We start from the raw sequence: 14,146 nt of genomic DNA on the forward strand, positions 1-14,146 counted from the left end.
TACAAGCATTATTAGACACAGGTAAGTAGAAAGCTGAAAGTTCGTTGTCTCACCAGCTAAATTAGGGAATGATTGGTCCAGGTCCTCTCCTGTCTTTGATACACCAACGATCAGATCTGTAAAAACTGCTAAGGGCTTATTATCACTCCGTGCTGTCGACATAGATATTAGGAAACTGAAGAGGCAATAATGGCTTCATTTTGGCATTTTTAAATGGCCCTGTCTACTTAACACTGTAAGTTTTCTGTTTTGTATAACTACTTTAAAAATAACTTTTTGAATCAAGAAATCGTGGATCAGTTGAAGATTATTGATGAATGCATAAATAAATATTTAGCTCTATTCGTGTCCTTACCAAACTGTTCTATTAATTTATAATGAATTTCATTGTTTTCATTAAATTAAATTTAAAATATATTTCAAAGTAAAATAAAGACTAACATGAAAAGTATTTTGTTTTGCTGCAGGCTACAAGAACAACTTTCCCTTTAACTTATCACATCTCATGAATGAAGCACAAACCTTCATCTTACAATGTATTTATGCAGTTACACATTTGCTTCAAGTCTGCAGCAGAGGACTAGCAGAGTAAACAACAAGAAGCTATGAAAAAAGAGAGAGAGGCACATAAGATGTTCTGTCAGATCTTTTAAAACACGTGTGGATTCAGTGTGAATGTTACTGAGGGACATGCTTTAACTGATGTATGCTTTCAACTTCTTGACGCTAATAATAAACATGACATAGAAATGGGAGAATCCCATAATCCCACACTGATGTTGTGTTTTCTGAAGATACAGAAATATGCACTGACAATTAAATGTACTCGTGTTGCCTTTCAGCAGAGGTATTCGCTGGTCATCTTTTCTTAAATTGCTCTTTAACTTGCTGACAACGGTCCACTTCCTTCACATGCTTGAGGCTAGTTGAAGTCTTCTCTGTAAATGAACAAGGGCTTGAAGTGACAGATGTGCAACACGCATCAGAGGTAGACAAATTGATTTTCTTCGGGTGGATAGTTCTGGTATAGTGGCTGCTTTGGGCAAGAGGGGGAATAAGAGATATGTCAGAGGTACTTGCCCAAATGGGTCCAAGAAACTGGAGGAAATAGAGGAACAACACCAAGGTGATGGTACTGAAGTCTCTCTGTGTGAAGCTGTTTTTAAGAAAGCCTCAAAGCTTTATTGCTTGGTATTTACTAAAGTGGGTAGTGTGAGGATTGGAAGGTTGTATGGAAGGTAGACAGCACATACAACTCTAAGTTATTAGAGTGCTGTTGGAAAACTTTTACCAGCGTACTTATCCAGCTGAAACAGAAGAGCATCATTCATCTCAGTTTGTGTTTCTGGTCTGACCAATTTCATTTTATTCTTTTCCATTTTGGGTTTCCACCACCTCCGAGACACAAAAAAACTTTTTATGGGTCCGTAGCTTGTAAATGGTTGTCTACGTGCTGTCTGCTATGACTTTTGGGTACCATTTACCTGGCCTTTGGTTTATAACAAGAAGTGGAAATATGATAACCAAAAGAGGAGCTTTGAGAGTGAACAGAAAAAGTAAAGACGCCGGTCATATCGTCAAAATGCTAAGTTAAGAAATGTTAAAATGCTCCATAAAACTTTTGCGAACTGCAGGTTAAGGAGATAATTTTCTCATGCTCAGTTTCTATAGTGACACTCTTTGCATTTAATTAGCTGTTTGACCCTTTTTTATTTAAGAATATTGATTGGTGCAGTTTTTAAGAGTATGAAATGAAAAAGAAAAATGTGGTACCTGTAGGGATTCTAATGCCAGTCTTATAGACTGGGCTGTGATGTAGTTCATAAGGTTCGATTAGATGGTTTGTGCACTATTGAAAGGCAAGTGTGGAGCATTGGCTACAGCCAATTCCACTATGTCACCCTCCCAACAGGATTATGACTGCCTGGCAAGTTTAAAGGTGCAGAAAGTGAAGAGTTCTAAAACTGTCACTCCTGCGGCGATGCTTCAGTAATTAAAGCCAGCAATTAAAGCTTTTATAATCAGCACTGTCAGTGAACTGGTGCACCAGGATTAACGTTCAGTGTTGCACTTTAAATGGCTGGATGTTCGCGCTGCCAAGGGCTGTTTTTGAATTTAGCTTGAAGGGGGCAACAGAGAGTGAGGAAGGGTGAGGGAGAGGATGAAAGCCGTGTGTGTTCCCACGTATGCGTGTGCTCAGCCACATGTTTTTTTGTGTTTTGTTTTGTTTTTTTTTTTCCCCTTGTGCCATTGTTCCTGCGCTTTCAAGAGAATATGTAATTCATCATTGCAACAAAAGATAAAAAAGAACCTGTCCAAAGCTGGCTTCTAAAAACATAACTAATACATCATGCTATATCCATGCTTTCACCACATGCGATGTATCGCATCATCCCACTGACAGCACTCCAGCGCCTGTCCCGGCCATAAGAGAACCCCGCACAATGGTTGGAGTCATGATGCGTAATAAAGACAACTTCAACTTCCTCTCTATGGTGCGCCCTGGATAGATGTGTCGGCAGACCTTGGCCAAGGGGAGTCCAAGCAGAAAATAACGTTGAGTCTCTGTTTTCAATAAAACAAAACAGTAAATTATTTACAGTGGGCCACTGAGTGCGCATCCACCTCATTTGTATTCCCGTCGCCACAGTGATAGATGTGACATCATGGTGATGAATGAAAGCGTAGGGATTTTAAAAAGCGCTTCCTCTGGAAACCAAGGACAGATGGTTATTTTTTATGAGAGCTGCAGCACAATCAAACCAAATGAGCGCGACTATTTTGGTCAGACAGAACGGCCGGACATGAAGGTTGTGTAAATATGAAAAAACTGTCTTACAAACTGGAATTAGACTCGTGTGGGAGGACTGATTAAATGTTTTGATTATGTATGGGTTGTCACAAATCCTTGAAGTTCCCACTGTATTGGAGATGAAGCTAAAATAAATTTGTTTCTCCACCTGTCATGTTCGGCTTAAACCGCATCTCCGACCTCTGCTTTTTCAGCCAATTAAATTCCCACACTCATCTGTTGCGTTGGTTCCTGCGAAGGAATACCATGCATCATGTAAATACACCCACACGCGCAGAGAGCTAAAACCTGTGTTGTGATTTCAGAGTACATGTTCTTTCGCAACCAAGGTCAGCATATGGGTCTTAAAAAATAAATTGCCTCTGAAAGCTTTCCCAGCAGATGGCGGCCATCTTGGCTTATCGGTGCATAGGTGCAGTTTTCGAGCCGGGTTGTGCTCCATCACAGCCTCCCTGGACCAGCTGATTGAACACAGGTGTAACGGCTGAATTACAGTCTCACTGTTGGACATTAACCCCCTATATCTGGACTGAAATAGTCATTACTGATGACACCCAACGTAATTGCTAATTTTACGCCTCAGCGGTCACATTTTCCACTCGTCTTCTCCTCATTCAACTCCTCTTTCTTTTCTACAGCAGTCTAGATTTAAGCTATTCACCCTGCTTTTCTGTCTTTGGCTACAGCACCGCCTTAAGAGCGACTTGTACCTGTCTGTCTGTCTCTCTCTCTCACTGACTTGCCAGTCAACAGCTTAACAGGTAAAGCTGCGAGGAAAAAAAAACATACGCACAAATCTACAGATATACAACACTCTTTTTTGAAATATAAATTCTCTGTAGCTGCGTGTGCGTAACCATTCACCCACTTTGTGTGCTCGTCTTTAGCACAATGACAAACATCACTTCATCGCCTACACTGCAATGAAGATGTTCATCACACCTACAACACATACGCATGGAATCACAAGAGCAATCTAGTTAGTGCTGCAACAGCTTTCTGTCTGCACAAGAAGAGTTTAACCTTTCTGTTTAAATTTTACAACAAATCTTTAGATGTCTTTTTACGAAAACTGGCAAAATTGGAAAAAATTTTACTTCCAGTTTCTTTGTTATTGTAAAGAAAAATAATCACATGAATGACAAAGTAAAATTGATCAGCAGCTCAGACATGTCAAACTATATTACAGGCTCACTCACTGCCAGGCTGTGAGAAGTTTTCTCTTGCAGATTCAGTAACTTAAAAACCAAAGTGTATTGAACAAGATATTGGCAGCAGGAGGCAAATAGCTGACGGTGGTTACATGCATTACCTGAGGGACATTGTAGTAGCATGAAAGAATACGAAAAGAAGTTCAGCTGTTCTCAGATTTCTCAAAATTAAAGGGACTATTTGCTCTGCTGCTTTTTTCCAGGAAACATCCTCTCTCACTATAATTTTCAAAGTCTGTCGGCTAATATAGTCACAATTTGACCAGCATGATTGTTCAAGTCGCAAACATCTTCAATTCTGTGATGTCTGCTTGTAAGTGCAACTTCATGTGGATTAACTCAGTAACACGGCAAGCAAAGGACAGAATAAATGAATTCATTTTCTTTGCATTTCTCGCCTCCAATCAAACAGGACCTCTGACCTCTTAAATGATATGTACATTGTCATGTCTGCCGTCCCCCTTCCCTGTTAGCCTCATGGCGCTCATAATTGTACATGGGATAATTATTCCACTTAATCTTTTGTGTAATTCCCAGGTGATTCACCAATCTGCTCTTATTGAGCGACAACGTGACATTAAGCCCGCCATTATCACATTGTGCTGTGAAAGGTTAGTGTGCTTTGCTGAATTAGTGGTTGACAATAGGGCTGATGTGCAGCGGAAGGAATTGCTCGGAGAAAGCGGGGGAATAATCATAACTCCTTTTCACAAACTGTATTGTTAGTGCTGTTGACGCGACTGAGGACAGATACACGGGACTATGAATGCTTTTCAGATGTAATCTGAATGTGCAGATTATTGTTATTGTTATTGTCATTATTATTACTATTAATATATCTATCTTTTGTATCTTTTGTCGGCTCTGCTCCTCAATGGCAACTCGGCAGACTATCTAGAAAAGTCAACAAAATTCAGAGCGCTGCACCCTGAATATATTACTTTGCAACTCCGAGCAATAATACGGGGACATTGGTATGCAGGATTGCTCCCGGTGGACAGTTCGTTTTGTCAAGGTCAGTCTGACTTCTGAACTGCAGTGTGCATTCGGTGACTGACAGGGCTGATAAAAGACAGATGAGAGGCAGAAAACATAAAAACAAAGACAACACGAAAACAACAACTGTAGGTGCTAAAATAAACCCCTCATGTTTGAACCAAAGGGAGCAAAGGTCTTGATCTTGAGTTGGCGCTGGCCACATGCTTATTTGCATTTGCACTGAGGTCAGCTCCACTCACCGGAGGGAATCTACACTCAAGGATGAATCGCAGGTGAATGGGCTGCCCTTGAACAACACAGCACATGGTCATACATAAGAGATAACTGTTGAGGATAAAAAGTATGGCGCTACAAAAAGAGATGTCTACCTTAACAGATAAAAGAGCACACATACTCAGTTTGATAAAGGGAGCAAATTCAATTTAGATATGAAGATAAAATTTAACAGCCTTGAAAATAAAAAGAATCTTTGGGGGGAAAAAAAAACAAGGCAATAAAAGAAGCTCTTGAAAGCAAACACCCGTGCTCATGCATTATATGTTAACTGCATGATGGTAGTGTTTTTAGCTTGTGGGAGCTTTTGGTCTAAGGATAGTATGGAAATTGACACAATGAATTGGAAGCTGATTCACCTTTAACCAAGTATAAGTGATGTTTTTGGGGTTTTTTTATTTCCAATGAGATGGCAAAATGAACATAAAAAGCTATAGCTGTATAAAAAATGACATGCCATGGCGCTTTGACAGCAAATGGCAGAAGGACTGGTAAGCAAAGCAAATTAATATAAACATGTTTCTAATCAAAGAAAGATTACAGGTGCTGGAAAATATTCTTGGCAGTCTTATTTCTTGCTTGTCAGACATAATAGTCTTGAATGATGATACATGAGACCGACAAGACTGACTTTGGGGTTGTTGTTTTTCTTTTCTTTTGTCATTATGCCCAAGGGGACAACTTATTGAAGTGTGTGTCAGACAGTTTTTTTTTTTTTTTTTTTTTTTATTGAATAACAATGCAGTTTTCAAATGGAATAAAGCAGGAAAACAACAAGGTCATATTAGAGCGAGACTAAAAGGTGCTCATTAAAGCCACGATCTATGAGCCTGTGCGCACACAAAATATGAGCAACAATTAAACATTATCATGCCAAATCATCACATGAAAGATGATAAAAACAAATCAATTTCTGGAAAGAGAGCAAAAAGGTATATGAGTAGATGGGCCAGAGTTCAATAGCTAAACAAAGATGATTCCTAGTGTGAAACTGACTGTTCTAAACTTTATTATTGTTTTGAGATTTGTTTTTTTTTTTTAACTACAACAAAAAACACCAGCAAAAAATCCTTTCTAGCTGCTCATTTTACAACACGTTTAATGCTTACAGCTGGCATAGAGGAAAGACTCGATAAGAGACACTTAAATTTGGGCTAATTGTAACCAGGGGTTAAAAGTAAATAATTACCAGAACTGTCATTAGTTCAGTTAAGTGTTTTTTGTTTTTATCATGCTCATGCTTTGTCTGCAGGTGCAAGTACTCAGAAAAATCTCAGTAACACTATAACAATTGTTTTGGAAAGGGAAATATTGTCTTCATATATCGGTGAATTGCAGCAATATCAATTATATAATTGTATAATGCTACTTATTATAATTATTCAAGTACTAACAAAAGCTACGAGGCATTCCGAGCATTTCCACATATACTTCTACTATCGTTCCAGATTTTAAAATTGTGCTTCAATAATGACGGCTGTGAAATACAGATTTTGCCCACACAACATGTGACCCTCTTGTCAAATATTTAGAATTGAATATCAAAGAAAGTCTACAGCTTTTACAGTATTAATAATACAAAAATGCTTTAACCTAACAAATGAATTTTGATCACAAAATTTAAAGAAGCAGTATGTCAGAAGTAAGAAGTGTCAGAAGTAAGAAGGCTTGAATCGATTTGCTGCTCCACTGTAAACTCTCCTTGCTTGTTGGCCTGGCCATCTTCTGTATGTGTCTAAATTCACACTAAGCTGCATTTTTCAGCTTTCTCCACTTAATCACTAAATTTAACTGATTGCACGGAGGTGATCGACTGAGGTGATTAACAAGGGAACAAGAGCTGAAATGGCAGCAGCTAATGAGGCACACTGGGACCCGGAGGGTAAGGCTCTGTTGCTGCTCCAGCAACAACTTCAGTAAACAACATGCTGACTCATCCAGTGACACAGACTCACACAGAGAGGTCTTACCACCCTTTTAGCTGCACGGTGCACATTTATACACACAGCCAAGTATTGTTTACGCACAGAAAACGTATGTAAGGCATACCCGGACGCAGACACAGTACAATACACTATCAGACATGTGGAGACTATAGAGATGTAGCTGTCTCGTTGGAGAAATATATATATATATAAAAAAAAGAAAAAAAAAATCATTTCTTCTTAACATTTCCACTGTTTCATGCTTTACTTTCAACCCTGTTAGGGGGGAGGTGCAGTGCTGACAGATACCTGTACTGCCTGAGGGAGGATGAGGCTCTGAATGAATCCAGCAGATGTGTGCGTGTCTCATGGGCTTCAACCTCTTCTGATGAACACTGGGAACACTGTTCCTAGTCATAACCCTAAAGAGCTGTCAGTCATCAGTTGCATATGGAGTTATATTTTAGTATGGTCACAGTGTAATGCTATATACGAAAGGCTAATTCACACATAGCTGCAAAAAAACATAAAAAAAAAAAATAAATAAAAATAAGGCACAGGTTTGTAGAGACATGGAAAAGAGCAATCTGATCAGATGAGTCATCCTTCACCATTTTCTGCTGAGTGCACGCAGGCAGAGCAGTACAGGCCTGAATGCTTGTCCCCCTGCAGAAATGGGATCTGCTGGCTCTGTCATGCTCTGGATGTCCACTTGTCCTCTTATAAGGGAAGGGCCACTGCCGATCAATACAATGTTGTTCTGAGTGATCGCCTGTGACGGGGAAAAAAAAAAAAAAAATGGTGGTCTCTTGTAGGATGACAATGCCCCATCTAGAGGACACAAAGACTCACTGAAAGATTAGATGAGTGTAAAAAGGGAATTATATGCAATGACCTTTGCAGTCATTAGATCGGCAACGCCGATAGTAAAAAGGCTTTTAGAATCACATTGGAGCTCTTTCACTTGTCACATTTTGCATGTGCTGATATGTATTATGCAGTAGCTTATCGTACACACACTCACATCACACCTGTCCTGTAGTGAAGCCTCTCATAACCTGTGCATGTGCAAATTACAAGCAGGTCCACAAAGCTTGGGCTCAGCTCTAAGCTGTTAAAAGGAGCTTCCATTTTCCCCGTGTGTTCGATGATGGACACCTGAAGGTATCTGAAGCAGGTTATTGATCTGCGCTTGGGCTGGGAACAGATTTATACCTTGATTTCCTGGGGTAAACACAGAGTGTTTTGATAAGGATGTAAACCAAAGTCCAGCCTGTTGACTCCATTTGTCATATATATTCTCGTGTTCGATAACTCAATAAAGTGTTTGAGACAGCAGCTGCTGAGGGAGGAACTTCAAGGCGAGCGTGTCTCAGTTAATGTATTTCTGTCAGCAGGGTGGAGGGAACGGGGGAATGAGGAGAAGGATGGGTGGATGGAGGTAAGAGGCTATGCTGCTTACCGCACTCCTCTCCGCCACTTTATTTCTTTTCCACCTTCCTTTTCCATCATATTTTCTCTCTCCTCTCAATCATGGCTGTCCCTCTCCTGTGATTTTCTTTTTCTTTTTCTTTTTCAAGACATCTGCTTAGTTCCCTTAAAAGAAAATCCTGTATACCTAGTCTCACTCAGCAGGAACACTAAGTACAGTAGCAGTTAAAGCCATAAATTGTAATAAAGTGCCATTCTCCAATTATGTTCTGTTTGTCTCTCATAATAGCTTGTTTCATTGATTGCAGCTAACTATTAGGGTTTCCTGTTGACACACATATATATCAAACAAGTTTTCCAAATTGGTTTTGTCTGTGCTCTGTTTGTGCTGTTTGTCAATTTCAAAGTTTACACCCGCTGGGCTTTTAACAGCAAACATGAATGCTAAGAAGGTGAAAACTTTCCGTTGAGCCCGCGTGGTATGTACTGTACCTGTTTTTCTTGGGACTATGGAAACATACAAAGATTTTACTGGGAAAATGGGTCATCTAAAGCCAGAGACATTTGCAATACGAATCCCTGCTGAATTCATAACTTTAGTTGTCTATATGCCCCATGAAGTTTTGCCCAATTGTTTCCAAAGAGATTATACAGACACGACAGCCCATTACTGCTATTTATTACATTACTTCACACTTGATCTCTCTAATCCCTCAGAGGAGAAGATGGGCAGATAGAGGAAGAAAGAGAGACAGGTACCAAAGATTAATGTAGTGACAATCTAGCAAACCTTAAGATTCTCTTGTCCTCATGAATATGGATGAGCAAACCCACCAGGAGCGTACACGCATCTAGCTTTAATGCTTTAATGCGCATTAGGGCAATAATAAGAGAGAGGCTACTTAGATCACGTAATTCTCCAGAGCCTCGTCATAAATAACAGCTTACATGTAGCTTACTTAGATAAATAGGCGGCCGGATGTGAGGGATGGAGCGCCCGCATTCACTCAAGCTTAGAAGATATTTCTGTGCACATCAACTCTGACTGCTCACAAATCTGTGCAGCGTGCGCATGTGTGTGTGCAGGGAAAATAAAAAGCTCGGACAATTACATCTCCAGCAAATGTCACTGACTCCCGTTACACCCACAGAGGCCTCAGTGCCATTACACCATAGGGCAAATTAGTCACTATGAGGATGAATAGGTCCACAGAAGAAACAATAACTTACCATTGGGCATGCAGGATTATCCATAAATTATCTGAAGCAGCTCATCATCATTTCCATATATGAGAGAGGACCGAGTAGAAAAATAAGATCTAGTAGAGGTTCAAAATATCTTCATGGTTCATCCTTTATCTCACATATGACCAACTTAGCATGCAGGAATGTGCTGAAAGACACAGGCACATGCAAATAACATTATAGCATCATGCATAGCACTCATCAGTGTGCACATTCAGACATTCATGCACGCACTGGCCACATCGCAGTTATCCAAACGTATGTGGCGTCATACATCACCCATGGCTTGACACCATGCCATTAGTTACCATCTATCATCCAGCCCGGAGATGAGAAACCGAATACCAGCCAAAAGAGTCTTTTACACACACGAAAACCGCACATTTACACTAACATGTGTTCACATACCACACAACATCAGACTTTTATGGCTAATGGCTTTAGTGTGTTGCAAAATGTTGGATAAATATAAAGACAAAGCAGAATATAGCTTTCAAAATGGGATAAAGTCCAGATCACAGCACTGGATACACTGAAAGGATGCATTAAAAAGGGAGAAGTCTGTAGCACTTTAAAATGTTAGAAATATGTATCCCTTTGCTGAAGAATTGATCAACATACATGGAGATGCATCACTGGCCTATTGGTGAGTGTTTTTGAAGTTGCAATGTGTGCATGCTATGGGAAAGGGTAAGGATTTACTGGTCTTAGCCATGTGCTGTACAGACCATATCAGGTTTATGTGAGCTAGGTATGCAGGCGTATGACCATCTGACTGCCTTCGTCTGCTGCCTGGCTGTGAAAGATGTGTCGGTAACGAGGTGGCGACGGACAAACTACGTAATGGGAACCCAACCTGTGAGACAAGCAATTAATCTTGGTAAGGCGGAGATGACCAGTGGACCTGGTCTGCTCACTGTAACAGGAACAGTAACATTAAGATTTCATGCCTCTCTGGCTTTTTCCAGACGCGGCCTGTATTCTGGCTTTTTGAGCAGAACACTACCTGATTTCCCAAAGGATCCGAGCTGTAACATCATCTCTGGTTTTGCACACTTGAACCCTCTAAAAATAAGACAATTGATCTAGGTCAGGTCGCAGGACCATTAAAAAATTCTCTGTGAAGAAATAAGTAAAGCATATAGTAACTAAAGTTTATATGGGGCACAATGTGGCAGTACCTGCTCACAGATTTTTCAGGGTGCTCTGGTTTCCTCCTGCAATCCATAAACATTTAAATCAGGTGAACTGGATACTTAGACTTGTTCACAAGGCATGAACTTCTGTGTTATCTATACGATCTATCCATTTGACTCTATGCCGTGATAAGTGCCATCAAATCATTGTCTAAAACCGAAGAGTGAAAATATTATGTTACGAAACTATTTCTGCACGTAATCCTGGTCGGCGAACCAAGTCCTGAAGTCAATGGGTTTTTTGAGTGTATTTTTTTTGGTTGGATGCCTGACATTAGGCCTGTGCTTGACACAAGCTCAAGGCATATTTCTCTTTTATTACAGGACATAAAATGAGTCAGTGCATTTATTTAAAGATTTTATGTGTATGAAAAACAGCGATGACTAACAAGTGGCTAAATGAGACTACAAAGGTTGTTGGGGACATTAAATATAATCATGTCTACTATAAGGCCTACAAGACAATTTCTATTCATATTCTTGCAAACTATTACTAATGTTCTAAGAGGCTTTTGTAGAAAATCTAATTACAAGCATTACCACTACAAGGGGTTGTAATATGCTTCTAGACCAACATTGTATTTAGGCTTTGCAAATGATAAAACTCATGTTAAACTGTGAAGATTATTTTACGGAGCAACATTTGTAAATTAGCTAATCATAAACTTTGTTTGTTAATATTATGCAAATTAATATTATGTATGGACTCTATTAAAATCCCTTTGAATTAGCATCACAAAACGTAAACAGGATGCATGTTTGTGTGTGTTTTTTTTTTTTTTTTTTAAACTTCTACACTGGTATGTACAATATCAACTCCAAAAAAAAAAAAAAAAAAAAGATACTAGAGGCCATTCAGGACAGAATACTGTAATTAGTATTATTCAACAAATAGTCATCACTGCAAAAATGCTATCTACTAGAACAAACGTAGGCTCAGCTAAAATATTTTAATAAAGCTTTAAGTCAATCAATCAACCGACCCGACTGGCTCGTCAGCTCGTCACGTGATCTCCCGCGGCCCCGCCCCCCAGCACACCTGTCTCCCGCACCGCGGTTTGTTTGGGCCGAGGACCGGGACCCGGTTTGGGAGAGTCCGTGAGGCCGGTGCTCGTTCTTCAGGAGGACCGCGCGGAGAGGAGACGTCGGGGTGTGGTGCTGACGTCATTTCCTCTCCACCTGACGTCGCGGACGGCGGAAGGAAGGTGAGGCTGAGGTGAGTAGCTGTTTTTCATTCTCACGTGGCTGATAGCTCGCTGTGCTTTCTTTCAAACCGGCCTGCATCACTTGAATGGCCTTTTTGTTGTGTTGCTTTGACTTTAAGGAGTTTGGAGTTGCTTGCTGCTTTTGTTGTGCTCTGGGCAGGCTGCGATTGTTTGGTTGTGGGCCGCGTTTGGATTTCAAGATGGAAACTTGCGTGCCTGTTTATCCACATCTGTGTCTGTCTGCATTTGAGCCACTCGGCTGTGCGGCACACTGTTTTCGTGCTCATCTGGTTGGTAAGATGGTGTAAGAGCAAGCCTGCCCTTTCTCAAGGATTTTCTTTGGTGTGTCAATTAATACTAAAGGCCGCGATCCTGCTGTCTCTCAATCTGCTGCTGTCTGTGGATGCTAACAAAAGGAATTAATGACAATGGAGAATTCACTGTAATGTCTTGCACCTGGACTCATTGAAGCCTTTTGTGAGCGGCCTTGTGCATCTTGTGTGTCAGTCATTAGTCCATAAATCTCCCTGTTTTAAGACTTTGAATGGCTAAAAGTGAGCCCCCTGTTCCTTTCAAAGTTTTGCAAAAGTTTGGGGATTTCTAAGCATTTATCTGGATCGCCTCGGAGCCAACCCAGAAGACCTTCAACACCAAAAATAGAGGCAGCCTAATGCAGAAAACAAAACAGAAGAAAACAATAGCACCCAGTGCAGCACCTCTGCCAGGAGGGTGACGGGGCACAGGCTCCGATGATTGATGATGAGAAAGCGGAGTATCCCCTCTCTGCCATGATAAGAGGCTATAAGAACGGGGAGAGGTGACTATAAGGATTAAATGAAGCCATGAAGATGCAGCAGCATACCCGCCATCTGAGATAGACGATGCTTTATTTACACCTTAGATACGACTCATTAAACATGAAGCGCATCTCCACCTCTACTATGGCATGAGGGCGCCACAGCATATGTTGGTGCATTTAAATATGAAGTAATACTTTGAAGGGATTTCTCTATTGCTCACTTTAAAGTTGGGTCTTAAGGTAGAGGGGGTCTGCATTTGGTTTTATTGTTGTTTTTTAATCTGTCTATACAGTATAATTATATTGCTGCCAAGGTTCTTCCCCGCCAGAAAGTCTTATTGAAAGGTATACCACATCATTAAGTTTTGATTCTGAACTTTCTGAAGTAAAATCAATTGAATTAACGGTAACTTATGAAGATTTGAAGAGTGATGCAGCAAAAAAGTGAGCAGAATTATATATTTTTTTTAGTATTAAAAATGATTATGAAATTCATAAAAGCTTTCCCGGGTATGGCCAGTCCTTACAGGGTGCGTAAACAGGGATTGGCTCCAGCAAACCCCGCGGCCCTGGTGGCTAAATTGTGTAGAAAATGAAAATGAAGTTCATAACTTTGAAGGTTTGTGAGCTTTTAAATGAAAAGTAGCTGATACTTGATAGAAGGAGTAAAAAGACAGACAGCATAATGATAGTTTGCAGTTATGTAGTCACTTCCTTCTCAAGCTGTCCAGATGTGCCACTTATTTGTAAGTGCTGCAGGACTCACAACGTGGGAAAACGCCTGAACAGCTCAGCAGTCTGTTACAGAGATGATCCGTAGAGGCAAACCTCCACTCCATATGAGCAATTTGAAGTCAGCAGTTAACTTAACCTGCATATCTTTGGGAGTATCAGGACGAAGCCTACAGAGGCCTGAAGAGAACATAAAAACTCCAGAGAGGCAAGCTTTTCAAATCCAACACACACATGCACGCACGCACGCACGCACACACACACACATACGCGCACACACTAACTCCTCTTGCAGTGAGTTGACTGCTAACCAATGCA

Source organism: Echeneis naucrates, chromosome 9 (assembly GCF_900963305.1).
Source record: "Echeneis naucrates chromosome 9, fEcheNa1.1, whole genome shotgun sequence".
Classification (NCBI taxonomy): domain Eukaryota; kingdom Metazoa; phylum Chordata; class Actinopteri; order Carangiformes; family Echeneidae; genus Echeneis; species Echeneis naucrates.